This window comes from Idiotropiscis lumnitzeri, unplaced genomic scaffold (genome assembly GCF_059441095.1).
Source record: "Idiotropiscis lumnitzeri isolate Australia: NSW breed Sydney's pygmy pipehorse unplaced genomic scaffold, RoL_Ilum_1.0 HiC_scaffold_241, whole genome shotgun sequence".
NCBI classification, from domain to species: domain Eukaryota; kingdom Metazoa; phylum Chordata; class Actinopteri; order Syngnathiformes; family Syngnathidae; genus Idiotropiscis; species Idiotropiscis lumnitzeri.
The window spans coordinates 5001-20000 of NW_028283779.1; the positions used below are offsets into that span (position 1 = coordinate 5001).

A 15000-nucleotide genomic window follows, 5' to 3' on the forward strand; every position below is an offset into this window, starting at 1 on the left:
AGGCGACCTGGGGCTGGAGAGGAGCACCTTCCCCGGGCACAGGCAGGGAGCGAGCGCCCACCCCCAGCTCCATCGCTCCGGGGGTAATAGGCCGGCGTCTGCCACACTTAGCCCGGAGAGGAGCACCTTCCCCGGGCACGGGCCGGGAGCGAGCGCCCCCCAGCTCCATCGCTCCGGGGGTAATAGGCCGGCGTCTGCCACACTTAGGCCGGAGAGGAGCACCTTCCCCGGGCACGGGCGGGGAGCGAGCGCCCCCCAGCTCCATCGCTCCGGGGGTAATAGGCCGGCGTCTGCCACACTTAGCCCGGAGAGGAGCACCTTCCCCGGGCACGGGCGGGGAGCGAGCGCCCCCAGCTCCATCGCTCCGGGGGTAATAGGCCGGCGTCTGTCACACTTAGCCCGAATAGGAGCACCTTCCCCGGGCACGGGAGGTGCCAAGCGGCCCCTAAGTCTACCCTCATGGAAGCTCCGGAGGAGGAGGGCGGGCGTGTGTCACACTTAGCCCGGAGAGGAGCACCTTCCCCGGGCACAGGCGGTGCCAAGCGGCCCCTAAGTTTGCCCTTATGGAAGCTCCGGAGGAGGAGTGCGGGCGTGTGTCACACTTAGCCCGGAGAGGAGCACCTTCCCCGGGCACAGGCGGTGCCAAGCGGCCCCTAAGTTTGCCCAAATGGAAGCTCCGGAGGAGGAGTGCGGGCGTGTGTCACACTTGGCCCGAATAGGAGCACCTTCCCCGGGCACAGGCGGTGCCAAGCGGCCCCTAAGTTTGCCCAAATGGAAGCTCCGGAGGAGGAGTGCGGGCGTGTGTCACACTTGGCCCGAATAGGAGCACCTTCCCCGGGCACGGGCGGTGCCAAGCGGCCCCTAAGTTTGCCCAAATGGAAGCTCCGGAGGAGGAGTGCATGCTGCCTGACAGTGAAGCCGAATATGAGCACCTTCCCCGGGCACAGGCGGTGCCAAGCGGCCCCTAAGTCTACCCTAATGGAAGCTCCGGAGGAGGAGGGCGGGCGTGTGTCACACTTGGCCCGAATAGGAGCACCTTCCCCGGGCACAGGCGGTGCAAAGCGGCCCCTAAGTCGGTAAAGGTTGAAATAAGTAAATAAATACAAAAAGGACGAGGGGGGAAAAAAAAAGGCAAAAACGTATAAAATTCCCCCATTCATTTCAATGGGCTCGGCCGAATTGGGCTTGCGGGACCGCCGAGGGCACGCCGGAGGGCGGTTGAGTCGGTAAAAGTTGAAATAAATGAATAAATACAAAAAGGACGAGGGGGGGGAAAAAAAAGGCAAAAACGTATAAAATTCCCCCATTCATTTCAATGGGCTCGGCCGAATTGGGCTTGCGGGACCGCCGAGGGCACGCCGGAGGGCGGTTGAGTCGGTAAAAGTTGAAATAAATGAATAAATACAAAAAGAACGAGGGGGGGGGGAAAAAAGGCAAAAACGTATAAAATTCCCCCATTCATTTCAATGGGCTCGGCCGAATTGGGCTTGCGGGACCGCCGAGGGCACGCCGGAGGGCGGTTGAGTCGGTAAAAGTTGAAATAAATGAATAAATACAAAAAGAACGAGGGGGGGAAAAAAGGCAAAAACGTATAAAATCCCCCCATTCATTTCAATGGGCTCGGCCGAATTGGGCTTGCGGGACCGCCGAGGGCACGCCGGAGGGCGGTTGAGTCGGTAAAAGTTGAAATAAATGAATAAATACAAAAAGAACGAGGGGGGGAAAAAAAAGGCAAAAACGTATAAAATTCCCCCATTCATTTCAATGGGTTCGGCCGAATTGGGCTTGCGGGACCGCCGGGGGCACGCCGGAGGGCGGTTGAGTCGGTAAAAGTTGAAATAAATGAATAAATACAAAAAGAACGAGGGGGGGAAAAAAGGCAAAAACGTATAAAATCCCCCCATTCATTTCAATGGGCTCGGCCGAATTGGGCTTGCGGGACCGCCGAGGGCACGCCGGAGGGCGGTTGAGTCGGTAAAAGTTGAAATAAATGAATAAATACAAAAAGAACGAGGGGGGGGGGAAAAAAGGCAAAAACGTATAAAATTCCCCCATTCATTTCAATGGGCTCGGCCGAATTGGGCTTGCGGGACCGCCGAGGGCACGCCGGAGGGCGGTTGAGTCGGTAAAAGTTGAAATAAATGAATAAATACAAAAAGAACGAGGGGGGGAAAAAAGGCAAAAACGTATAAAATCCCCCCATTCATTTCAATGGGCTCGGCCGAATTGGGCTTGCGGGACCGCCGAGGGCACGCCGGAGGGCGGTTGAGTCGGTAAAAGTTGAAATAAATGAATAAATACAAAAAGAACGAGGGGGGGAAAAAAAAGGCAAAAACGTATAAAATTCCCCCATTCATTTCAATGGGTTCGGCCGAATTGGGCTTGCGGGACCGCCGGGGGCACGCCGGAGGGCGGTTGAGTCGGTAAAAGTTGAAATAAATGAATAAATACAAAAAGAACGAGGGGGGGAAAAAAGGCAAAAACGTATAAAATCCCCCCATTCATTTCAATGGGCTCGGCCGAATTGGGCTTGCGGGACCGCCGAGGGCACGCCGGAGGGCGGTTGAGTCGGTAAAAGTTGAAATAAATGAATAAATACAAAAAGAACGAGGGGGGGGGGAAAAAAGGCAAAAACGTATAAAATTCCCCCATTCATTTCAATGGGCTCGGCCGAATTGGGCTTGCGGGACCGCCGAGGGCACGCCGGAGGGCGGTTGAGTCGGTAAAAGTTGAAATAAATGAATAAATACAAAAAGAACGAGGGGGGGAAAAAAGGCAAAAACGTATAAAATCCCCCCATTCATTTCAATGGGCTCGGCCGAATTGGGCTTGCGGGACCGCCGAGGGCACGCCGGAGGGCGGTTGAGTCGGTAAAAGTTGAAATAAATGAATAAATACAAAAAGAACGAGGGGGGGAAAAAAAAGGCAAAAACGTATAAAATTCCCCCATTCATTTCAATGGGTTCGGCCGAATTGGGCTTGCGGGACCGCCGGGGGCACGCCGGAGGGCGGTTGAGTCGGTAAAAGTTGAAATAAATGAATAAATACAAAAAGAACGAGGGGGGGAAAAAAGGCAAAAACGTATAAAATCCCCCCATTCATTTCAATGGGCTCGGCCGAATTGGGCTTGCGGGACCGCCGAGGGCACGCCGGAGGGCGGTTGAGTCGGTAAAAGTTGAAATAAATGAATAAATACAAAAAGAACGAGGGGGGGGGGAAAAAAGGCAAAAACGTATAAAATTCCCCCATTCATTTCAATGGGCTCGGCCGAATTGGGCTTGCGGGACCGCCGAGGGCACGCCGGAGGGCGGTTGAGTCGGTAAAAGTTGAAATAAATGAATAAATACAAAAAGAACGAGGGGGGGAAAAAAGGCAAAAACGTATAAAATCCCCCCATTCATTTCAATGGGCTCGGCCGAATTGGGCTTGCGGGACCGCCGAGGGCACGCCGGAGGGCGGTTGAGTCGGTAAAAGTTGAAATAAATGAATAAATACAAAAAGAACGAGGGGGGGAAAAAAAAGGCAAAAACGTATAAAATTCCCCCATTCATTTCAATGGGTTCGGCCGAATTGGGCTTGCGGGACCGCCGGGGGCACGCCGGAGGGCGGTTGAGTCGGTAAAAGTTGAAATAAATGAATAAATACAAAAAGAACGAGGGGGGGAAAAAAGGCAAAAACGTATAAAATCCCCCCATTCATTTCAATGGGCTCGGCCGAATTGGGCTTGCGGGACCGCCGAGGGCACGCCGGAGGGCGGTTGAGTCGGTAAAAGTTGAAATAAATGAATAAATACAAAAAGAACGAGGGGGGGGGGAAAAAAGGCAAAAACGTATAAAATTCCCCCATTCATTTCAATGGGCTCGGCCGAATTGGGCTTGCGGGACCGCCGAGGGCACGCCGGAGGGCGGTTGAGTCGGTAAAAGTTGAAATAAATGAATAAATACAAAAAGAACGAGGGGGGGAAAAAAGGCAAAAACGTATAAAATCCCCCCATTCATTTCAATGGGCTCGGCCGAATTGGGCTTGCGGGACCGCCGAGGGCACGCCGGAGGGCGGTTGAGTCGGTAAAAGTTGAAATAAATGAATAAATACAAAAAGAACGAGGGGGGGAAAAAAAAGGCAAAAACGTATAAAATTCCCCCATTCATTTCAATGGGTTCGGCCGAATTGGGCTTGCGGGACCGCCGGGGGCACGCCGGAGGGCGGTTGAGTCGGTAAAAGTTGAAATAAATGAATAAATACAAAAAGAACGAGGGGGGGAAAAAAGGCAAAAACGTATAAAATCCCCCCATTCATTTCAATGGGCTCGGCCGAATTGGGCTTGCGGGACCGCCGAGGGCACGCCGGAGGGCGGTTGAGTCGGTAAAAGTTGAAATAAATGAATAAATACAAAAAGAACGAGGGGGGGGGGAAAAAAGGCAAAAACGTATAAAATTCCCCCATTCATTTCAATGGGCTCGGCCGAATTGGGCTTGCGGGACCGCCGAGGGCACGCCGGAGGGCGGTTGAGTCGGTAAAAGTTGAAATAAATGAATAAATACAAAAAGAACGAGGGGGGGAAAAAAGGCAAAAACGTATAAAATCCCCCCATTCATTTCAATGGGCTCGGCCGAATTGGGCTTGCGGGACCGCCGAGGGCACGCCGGAGGGCGGTTGAGTCGGTAAAAGTTGAAATAAATGAATAAATACAAAAAGAACGAGGGGGGGAAAAAAAAGGCAAAAACGTATAAAATTCCCCCATTCATTTCAATGGGTTCGGCCGAATTGGGCTTGCGGGACCGCCGGGGGCACGCCGGAGGGCGGTTGAGTCGGTAAAAGTTGAAATAAATGAATAAATACAAAAAGAACGAGGGGGGGAAAAAAGGCAAAAACGTATAAAATCCCCCCATTCATTTCAATGGGCTCGGCCGAATTGGGCTTGCGGGACCGCCGAGGGCACGCCGGAGGGCGGTTGAGTCGGTAAAAGTTGAAATAAATGAATAAATACAAAAAGAACGAGGGGGGGGGGAAAAAAGGCAAAAACGTATAAAATTCCCCCATTCATTTCAATGGGCTCGGCCGAATTGGGCTTGCGGGACCGCCGAGGGCACGCCGGAGGGCGGTTGAGTCGGTAAAAGTTGAAATAAATGAATAAATACAAAAAGAACGAGGGGGGGAAAAAAGGCAAAAACGTATAAAATCCCCCCATTCATTTCAATGGGCTCGGCCGAATTGGGCTTGCGGGACCGCCGAGGGCACGCCGGAGGGCGGTTGAGTCGGTAAAAGTTGAAATAAATGAATAAATACAAAAAGAACGAGGGGGGGAAAAAAAAGGCAAAAACGTATAAAATTCCCCCATTCATTTCAATGGGTTCGGCCGAATTGGGCTTGCGGGACCGCCGGGGGCACGCCGGAGGGCGGTTGAGTCGGTAAAAGTTGAAATAAATGAATAAATACAAAAAGAACGAGGGGGGGAAAAAAAAGGCAAAAACGTATAAAATTCCCCCATTCATTTCAATGGGTTCGGCCGAATTGGGCTTGCGGGACCGCCGGGGGCACGCCGGAGGGCGGTTGAGTCGGTAAAAGTTGAAATAAATGAATAAATACAAAAAGAACGAGGGGGGGAAAAAAGGCAAAAACGTATAAAATCCCCCCATTCATTTCAATGGGCTCGGCCGAATTGGGCTTGCGGGACCGCCGAGGGCACGCCGGAGGGCGGTTGAGTCGGTAAAAGTTGAAATAAATGAATAAATACAAAAAGAACGAGGGGGGAAAAAAAGGCAAAAACGTATAAAATTCCCCCATTCATTTCAATGGGCTCGGCCGAATTGGGCTTGCGGGACCGCCGAGGGCACGCCGGAGGGCGGTTGAGTCGGTAAAAGTTGAAATAAATGAATAAATACAAAAAGAACGAGGGGGGGGGGAAAAAAGGCAAAAACGTATAAAATTCCCCCATTCATTTCAATGGGCTCGGCCGAATTGGGCTTGCGGGACCGCCGAGGGCACGCCGGAGGGCGGTTGAGTCGGTAAAAGTTGAAATAAATGAATAAATACAAAAAGAACGAGGGGGGGAAAAAAGGCAAAAACGTATAAAATCCCCCCATTCATTTCAATGGGCTCGGCCGAATTGGGCTTGCGGGACCGCCGAGGGCACGCCGGAGGGCGGTTGAGTCGGTAAAAGTTGAAATAAATGAATAAATACAAAAAGAACGAGGGGGGAAAAAAAGGCAAAAACGTATAAAATTCCCCCATTCATTTCAATGGGCTCGGCCGAATTGGGCTTGCGGGACCGCCGAGGGCACGCCGGAGGGCGGTTGAGTCGGTAAAAGTTGAAATAAATGAATAAATACAAAAAGAACGAGGGGGGGAAAAAAAAGGCAAAAACGTATAAAATTCCCCCATTCATTTCAATGGGCTCGGCCGAATTGGGCTTGCGGGACCGCCGAGGGCACGCCGGAGGGCGGTTGAGTCGGTAAAAGTTGAAATAAATGAATAAATACAAAAAGAACGAGGGGGGGGGAAAAAAGGCAAAAACGTATAAAATTCCCCCATTCATTTCAATGGGCTCGGCCGAATTGGGCTTGCGGGACCGCCGAGGGCACGCCGGAGGGCGGTTGAGTCGGTAAAAGTTGAAATAAATGAATAAATACAAAAAGAACGAGGGGGGGAAAAAAAAGGCAAAAACGTATAAAATTCCCCCATTCATTTCAATGGGCTCGGCTAAAATGGGCCTGCAGTACTGCCGAGAGGCCGCCGGAGGACGCCCTAGTAGGCAAACGTTGATCCCCACACACGAGGGGTCAGTTAGGCGACCAGGGGTAGCGTTTAGGCGACCAGGGGTAGCGTTTAGGTGACCAGGGGAAGCGTTTAGGCGACCAGGGGTAGCGTTTAGGTGACCAGGGGTAGCGTTTAGGCGACCAGGGGTAGCGTTTAGGCGACCAGGGGTAGCGTTTAGGCGACCAGGGGTAGCTTTTAGGCGACCAGGGGTAGCTTTTAGGCGACCAGGGGTAGCGTTTAGGCGACCAGGGGCGTTGCAGTTCCGCCGAATTGCATTAGGGGCGCTGCAGTAGGCAAACGTTCTTCCCCCCTAGTCAGAGGGTCATTTGCCTACTTCCCAGGTTTACCCGGGTTTTCCAAAACACCTGGGGCACATTTTCAGGGATCACGTTTTTAGAAACAAAAATATTCATAATTTCTTCTAAGTCCCCTTTCCAGCGGGGAACTTTGAAACATTGTATCCGACCACTGAAGGCTGTTGGCGGGCACGGCGCGGCAAACAGCCCGCACTCAGGCATGGAGCTCCGGGGAAAGTTGCCTAATTTCTTCTAAGTCCCCTTTCCAGCGGGGAACTTTGAAACATTGTATCCGACCGTGGAAGGCTGTTGGCGGGCACGGCGCGGCTCATAGCCGGCCCTCAGGCACGGAGCTCCGGGTGAATTTTCACAAATTTCTTCTAAGTCCCCTTTCCAGCGGGGAACTTTGAAACATTGTATCCGACCGTGGAAGGCTGTTGGCGGGCACGGCGCGGCTCATAGCCGGCCCTCGGGCACGGAGCTCCGGGTGAATTTTCACAAATTTCTTCTAAGTCCCCTTTCCAGCGGGGAACTTTGAAACATTGTATCCGACCGTGGAAGGCTGTTGGCGGGCACGGCGCGGCTCATAGCCGGCCCTCAGGCACGGAGCTCCGGGTGAATTTTCACAAATTTCTTCTAAGTCCCCTTTCCAGCGGGGAACTTTGAAACATTGTATCCGACCAAAGGAAGGCTGTTGGCGGGCGCGGCGCGGCTCATAGCCGGCCCTCGGGCACGGAGCTCCGGGTGAATTTTACTCAATTCTTCTAAGTCCCCTTTCCAGCGGGGAACTTTCAAACATTGTATCCGACCACTGAAGGCTGTTGGCGGGCGCGGCGCGGCTCATAGCCGGCCCTCAGGCACGGAGCTCCGGGTGAATTTTCACAAATTTCTTCTAAGTCCCCTTTCCAGCGGGGAACTTTGAAACATTGTATCCGACCGTGGAAGGCTGTTGGCGGGCACGGCGCGGCTCATAGCCGGCCCTCGGGCACGGAGCTCCGGGTGAATTTTCACAAATTTCTTCTAAGTCCCCTTTCCAGCGGGGAACTTTGAAACATTGTATCCGACCGTGGAAGGCTGTTGGCGGGCACGGCGCGGCTCATAGCCGGCCCTCGGGCACGGAGCTCCGGGTGAATTTTTACAAATTTCTTCTAAGTCCCCTTTCCAGCGGGGAACTTTGAAACATTGTATCCGACCGTGGAAGGCTGTTGGCGGGCACGGCGCGGCTCATAGCCGGCCCTCGGGCACGGAGCTCCGGGTGAATTTTCACAAATTTCTTCTAAGTCCCCTTTCCAGCGGGGAACTTTGAAACATTGTATCCGACCGTGGAAGGCTGTTGGCGGGCACGGCGCGGCTCATAGCCGGCCCTCGGGCACGGAGCTCCGGATGAATTTTTACAAATTTCTTCTAAGTCCCCTTTCCAGCGGGGAACTTTGAAACATTGTATCCGACCGTGGAAGGCTGTTGGCGGGCACGGCGCGGCTCATAGCCGGCCCTCGGGCACGGAGCTCCGGGTGAATTTTCACAAATTTCTTCTAAGTCCCCTTTCCAGCGGGGAACTTTGAAACATTGTATCCGACCGTGGAAGGCTGTTGGCGGGCGCGGCGCGGCTCATAGCCGGCCCTCGGGCACGGAGCTCCGGGTGAATTTTTACAAATTTCTTCTAAGTCCCCTTTCCAGCGGGGAACTTTGAAACATTGTATCCGACCGTGGAAGGCTGTTGGCGGGCACGGCGGGGCTCATAGCCGGCCCTCGGGCACGGAGCTCCGGGTGAATTTTTACAAATTTCTTCTAAGTCCCCTTTCCAGCGGGGAACTTTGAAACATTGTATCCGACCGTGGAAGGCTGTTGGCGGGCACGGCGGGGCTCATAGCCGGCCCTCGGGCACGGAGCTCCGGGTGAATTTTACAAATTTCTTCTAAGTCCCCTTTCCAGCGGGGAACTTTGAAACATTGTATCCGACCAAAGGAAGGCTGTTGGCGGGCGCGGCGCGGCTCATAGCCGGCCCTCGGGCACGGAGCTCCGGGTGAATTTTACAAATTTCTTCTAAGTCCCCTTTCCAGCGGGGAACTTTGAAACATTGTATCCGACCGTGGAAGGCTGTTGGCGGGCACGGCGCGGCTCATAGCCGGCCCTCAGGCACGGAGCTCCGGGTGAATTTTCACAAATTTCTTCTAAGTCCCCTTTCCAGCGGGGAACTTTGAAACATTGTATCCGACCGTGGAAGGCTGTTGGCGGGCACGGCGCGGCTCATAGCCGGCCCTCGGGCACGGAGCTCCGGGTGAATTTTACAAATTTCTTCTAAGTCCCCTTTCCAGCGGGGAACTTTGAAACATTGTATCCGACCGTGGAAGGCTGTTGGCGGGCACGGCGCGGCTCATAGCCGGCCCTCGGGCACGGAGCTCCGGGTGAATTTTTACAAATTTCTTCTAAGTCCCCTTTCCAGCGGGGAACTTTGAAACATTGTATCCGACCGTGGAAGGCTGTTGGCGGGCACGGCGCGGCTCATAGCCGGCCCTCGGGCACGGAGCTCCGGGTGAATTTTCACAAATTTCTTCTAAGTCCCCTTTCCAGCGGGGAACTTTGAAACATTGTATCCGACCGTGGAAGGCTGTTGGCGGGCACGGCGCGGCTCATAGCCGGCCCTCAGGCACGGAGCTCCGGGTGAATTTTCACAAATTTCTTCTAAGTCCCCTTTCCAGCGGGGAACTTTGAAACATTGTATCCGACCAAAGGAAGGCTGTTGGCGGGCGCGGCGCGGCTCATAGCCGGCCCTCGGGCACGGAGCTCCGGGTGAATTTTACTCAATTCTTCTAAGTCCCCTTTCCAGCGGGGAACTTTCAAACATTGTATCCGACCACTGAAGGCTGTTGGCGGGCGCGGCGCGGCTCATAGCCGGCCCTCAGGCACGGAGCTCCGGGTGAATTTTCACAAATTTCTTCTAAGTCCCCTTTCCAGCGGGGAACTTTGAAACATTGTATCCGACCGTGGAAGGCTGTTGGCGGGCACGGCGCGGCTCATAGCCGGCCCTCGGGCACGGAGCTCCGGGTGAATTTTCACAAATTTCTTCTAAGTCCCCTTTCCAGCGGGGAACTTTGAAACATTGTATCCGACCGTGGAAGGCTGTTGGCGGGCACGGCGCGGCTCATAGCCGGCCCTCGGGCACGGAGCTCCGGGTGAATTTTTACAAATTTCTTCTAAGTCCCCTTTCCAGCGGGGAACTTTGAAACATTGTATCCGACCGTGGAAGGCTGTTGGCGGGCACGGCGCGGCTCATAGCCGGCCCTCGGGCACGGAGCTCCGGGTGAATTTTCACAAATTTCTTCTAAGTCCCCTTTCCAGCGGGGAACTTTGAAACATTGTATCCGACCGTGGAAGGCTGTTGGCGGGCACGGCGCGGCTCATAGCCGGCCCTCGGGCACGGAGCTCCGGATGAATTTTTACAAATTTCTTCTAAGTCCCCTTTCCAGCGGGGAACTTTGAAACATTGTATCCGACCGTGGAAGGCTGTTGGCGGGCACGGCGCGGCTCATAGCCGGCCCTCGGGCACGGAGCTCCGGGTGAATTTTCACAAATTTCTTCTAAGTCCCCTTTCCAGCGGGGAACTTTGAAACATTGTATCCGACCGTGGAAGGCTGTTGGCGGGCGCGGCGCGGCTCATAGCCGGCCCTCGGGCACGGAGCTCCGGGTGAATTTTTACAAATTTCTTCTAAGTCCCCTTTCCAGCGGGGAACTTTGAAACATTGTATCCGACCGTGGAAGGCTGTTGGCGGGCACGGCGGGGCTCATAGCCGGCCCTCGGGCACGGAGCTCCGGGTGAATTTTTACAAATTTCTTCTAAGTCCCCTTTCCAGCGGGGAACTTTGAAACATTGTATCCGACCGTGGAAGGCTGTTGGCGGGCACGGCGGGGCTCATAGCCGGCCCTCGGGCACGGAGCTCCGGGTGAATTTTACAAATTTCTTCTAAGTCCCCTTTCCAGCGGGGAACTTTGAAACATTGTATCCGACCAAAGGAAGGCTGTTGGCGGGCGCGGCGCGGCTCATAGCCGGCCCTCGGGCACGGAGCTCCGGGTGAATTTTACAAATTTCTTCTAAGTCCCCTTTCCAGCGGGGAACTTTGAAACATTGTATCCGACCGTGGAAGGCTGTTGGCGGACGCGGCGCGGCTCACAGCCCGCCCTCAGGCACGGAGCTCCGGGGGAATTTCCCCCTCATTTCTTCTAAGTCCCCTTTCCAGCGGGGAACTTTCAAACATTGTATCCGACCGTGGAAGGCTGTTGGCGGGCACGGCGCGGCTCATAGCCGGCCCTCAGGCACGGAGCTCCGGGTGAATTTGACAAATTCCTTCTAAGTCCCCTTTCCAGCGGGGAACTTTGAAACATTGTATCCGACCGTGGAAGGCTGTTGGCGGGCACGGCGCGGCTCATAGCCGGCCCTCAGGCACGGAGCTCCGGGTGAATTTGACAAATTCCTTCTAAGTCCCCTTTCCAGCGGGGAACTTTGAAACATTGTATCCGACCGTGGAAGGCTGTTGGCGGGCACGGCGCGGCTCATAGCCGGCCCTCAGGCACGGAGCTCCGGGTGAATTTTTACAAATTTCTTCTAAGTCCCCTTTCCAGCGGGGAACTTTGAAACATTGTATCCGACCACTGAAGGCTGTTGGCGGACGCGGCGCGGCTCACAGCCCGCCCTCAGGCACGGAGCTCCGGGGAAATTTGGCTCATTTCTTCTAAGTCCCCTTTCCAGCGGGGACCTTTCAAACATTGTATCCGACCACTGAAGGCTGTTGGCGGGCGCGGCGCGGCTCACAGCCCGCCCTCAGGCACGGAGCTCCGGGGAAATTTGCCTCATTTCTTCTAAGTCCCCTTTCCAGCGGGGAACTTTCAAACATTGTATCCGACCACTGAAGGCTGTTGGCGGGCGCGGCGCGGCTCACAGCCCGCCCTCAGGCACGGAGCTCCGGGGAAATTTGCCTCATTTCTTCTAAGTCCCCTTTCCAGCGGGGAACTTTCATACATTGTATCCGACCACTGAAGGCTGTTGGCGGACGCGGCGCGGCTCACAGCCCGCCCTCAGGCACGGAGCTCCGGGGGAATTTGCCCCCTCATTTCTTCTAAGTCCCCTTTAGGCGACCAGGGGTTGACAATTTAGGTGACCAGGGGTTGACAATTTAGGCGACCAGGGGTGACTTTTAGGCGACCAGGGGTGAGGTTTAGGCGACCAGGGGTGAGGTTTAGGCGACCAGGGGTAGCGTTTAGGCGACCAGGGGCGTTGCAGTTCCGCCGAATTGCATTAGGGGCGCTGCAGTAGGCAAACGTTTTTACCCCTAGTCAGAGGGTCATTTGCCTACTTCCCAGGTTTACCCGGGTTTTCCAAAACACCTGGGGCACATTTTTAGGAACCACGTTTTTAGAAACAAAAATTCTTCTATGTCCACCTCCGTGAAAGAAATTGCCCAATGGTTCCCGCGGAAGAGAGCTGCCAGGCGGACGCATACTGCAATAACGGCCGCCCTGGCGCTCTGGTGGATGTTATCCTCGAAATTTCTTCTATGTGCCCATTCCAGCGGGCAACTTGCGAACAATGGTGTCCGACCATGGAAGGCTGTTGGCGGACGCGGCGCGGCTCACAGCCCGCCCTCAGGCACGGAGCTCCGGGGGAATTTTCCCCTCATTTCTTCTAAGTCCCCATTCCAGCGGGGAGCTTGCAAACGTGGTATCCGACCACTGAAGGCTGTTGGCGGGCACGGCCCCACCAGCGCAACACGGCACTTCCTATGACTCGGGTCCGACGCAGGAGGAGCGGTCCTCCCGGCCCCGCCACACGGCACTTCCTATGACTCGGGTCCGACGCAGGAGGAGCGGTCCTCCCGGCCCCGCCACACGGCACTTCCTATGACTCGGGTCCGACGCAGGAGGAGCGGTCCTCCCGGCCCCGCCACACGGCACTTCCTATGACTCGGGTCCGACGCAGGAGGAGCGGTCCTCCCGGCCCCGCCACACGGCACTTCCCATGACTCGGGTCCGACGCAGGAGGAGCGGTCCTCCCGGCCCCACCACCGCCACACGGCACTTCCCATGACCCGGGTCCGACGCAGGAGGAGCGGTCCTCCCGGCCCCACCGCAACACACACAACCACTGACCGATTGGCAATCATGACCCGCCATCGGAGGGCCCCTGCCGGCCCCGGCCTCGCGCCGGGGTGTTCGGGTGGACGGTTCCTTCGGCCTGCGGGTCGACCTCTGAGCGTTGGCCGGCACCGCAGCACACACAACCACTGACCGATTGGCAATCATGACCCGCCATCGGAGGGCCCCTGCCGGCCCCGGCCTCGCGCCGGGGTGTTCGGGTGGACGGTTCCTTCGGCCTGCGGGTCGACCTCTGAGCGTTGGCCGGCACCGCAGCACACACATAACCACTGACCGATTGGCAATCATGACCCGCCATCGGAGGGCCCCTGCCGGCCCCGGCCTCGCGCCGGGGTGTTCGGGTGGACGGTTCCTTCGGCCTGCGGGTCGACCTCTGAGCGTTGGCCGGCACCGCATCACCGCAGCACACATAACCACTGACCGATTGGCAATCATGACCCGCCATCGGAGGGCCCCTGCCGGCCCCGGCCTCGCGCCGGGGTGTTCGGGTGGACGGTTCCTTCGGCCTGCGGGTCGACCTCTGCGCGTTGGCCGGCACTTCCCTACCGTTACCCCCCCACCCCTGGGGTTGTGACAAAACGGCACTTCCTATGACTCGGGTCCGACGCTGGAGGAGCGGTCCTCCCGGCCCATCTCGCACCCACACCCTGACATATACTGCACCACACCAACCACTGACCGATTGGCAAGCATGACCCGCCATCGGAGGGCCCCTGCCGGCCCCGGCCTCGCGCCGGGGTGTTCGGGTGGACGGTTCCTTCGGCCTGCGGATCGACCTCTAGCGCACCAACCAGCGCGAAACCGCTTTCGTCGCGAGACCGAGACGACCCTGTCGCGTGCCCGTTGGCCACACGGGCCCAGAGATGTCCTACACGGGAGTTCCGCCGCGCTCGCGGGTACCCGCGCGCCGCCCCGCCACGAGAGGGGCGCGGGAGCCCAGGCCCGCATCAGCCGAGCGGTCCTTTCCGAAAAAGCATGTTTCTCAAACCCTACCGGCGTCTGTCAGAAGACGCCGCCTCCGAGTGCGTGTTGCGGTCGCGGGCGTGCGGGCGGCTCCGGCTCCCTCCCGCGACTGACCGCCACGCGGTAACGCGGCCTCTACGGACCGAGTACATACCGAGGCCCAGCCGACTTCCTCACCGCGCACGGGGGCTGAATCGTAACGGAAATTTCGGTAGCCCACGTCCGAAATAAATATGAAAGAAACGAGGGAGGCTGGGGTGCCGCCGGGGGTAACCCCGCGGGAGGCCGTCTCCCGCGGGCGCCGCCCGGTCCCCGCGCCCGGCTCCCCGCTCAGCTCCGGTTCCAATGCAAGAAACACAGACCGCCGGACGCGAGGGCTACCTGGTTGATCCTGCCAGTAGCATATGCTTGTCTCAAAGATTAAGCCATGCAAGTCTAAGTACACACGGTTCCGATACAGTGAAACTGCGAATGGCTCATTAAATCAGTTATGGTTCCTTTGATCGCTCCACCGTTACTTGGATAACTGTGGCAATTCTAGAGCTAATACATGCAAACGAGCGCCGACCCGTCTCCGCGGGGACGCGCGCATTTATCAGACCCAAAACCCACGCGGGTTCGGTTTGCCGCGGTGCAGCGGGCCCGCCGGCTTTCACAGCCGGCGGGCTGTCGGTCTCCGCGGTGCCGCCGGCCCGGCCCCCCCTTTGGTGACTCTAGATAACGCCCGAGCCGATCGCCGGCCCCCCCGCGGCGGCGACGTCTCATTCGAATGTCTGCCCTATCAACTTTCGATGGTACTTTCTGCGCCTACCATGGTGACAACGGGTAACGGGGAATC

General features: G+C 56.3%; 1 non-coding gene across 1 annotated transcript in view; it reads left to right on the plus strand.

The window, feature by feature from the left end:
* Positions 1-14540: 14540 nt before the first annotated feature.
* Positions 14541-15000, plus strand: part of LOC148314723 (18S ribosomal RNA) — a 1934-nt gene continuing 1474 nt past the window's right edge. The window contains exon 1 of the ribosomal RNA XR_015841558.1: positions 14541-15000. This exon is cut by the window's right edge and continues 1474 nt beyond it. This is a non-coding gene — a ribosomal RNA (18S ribosomal RNA).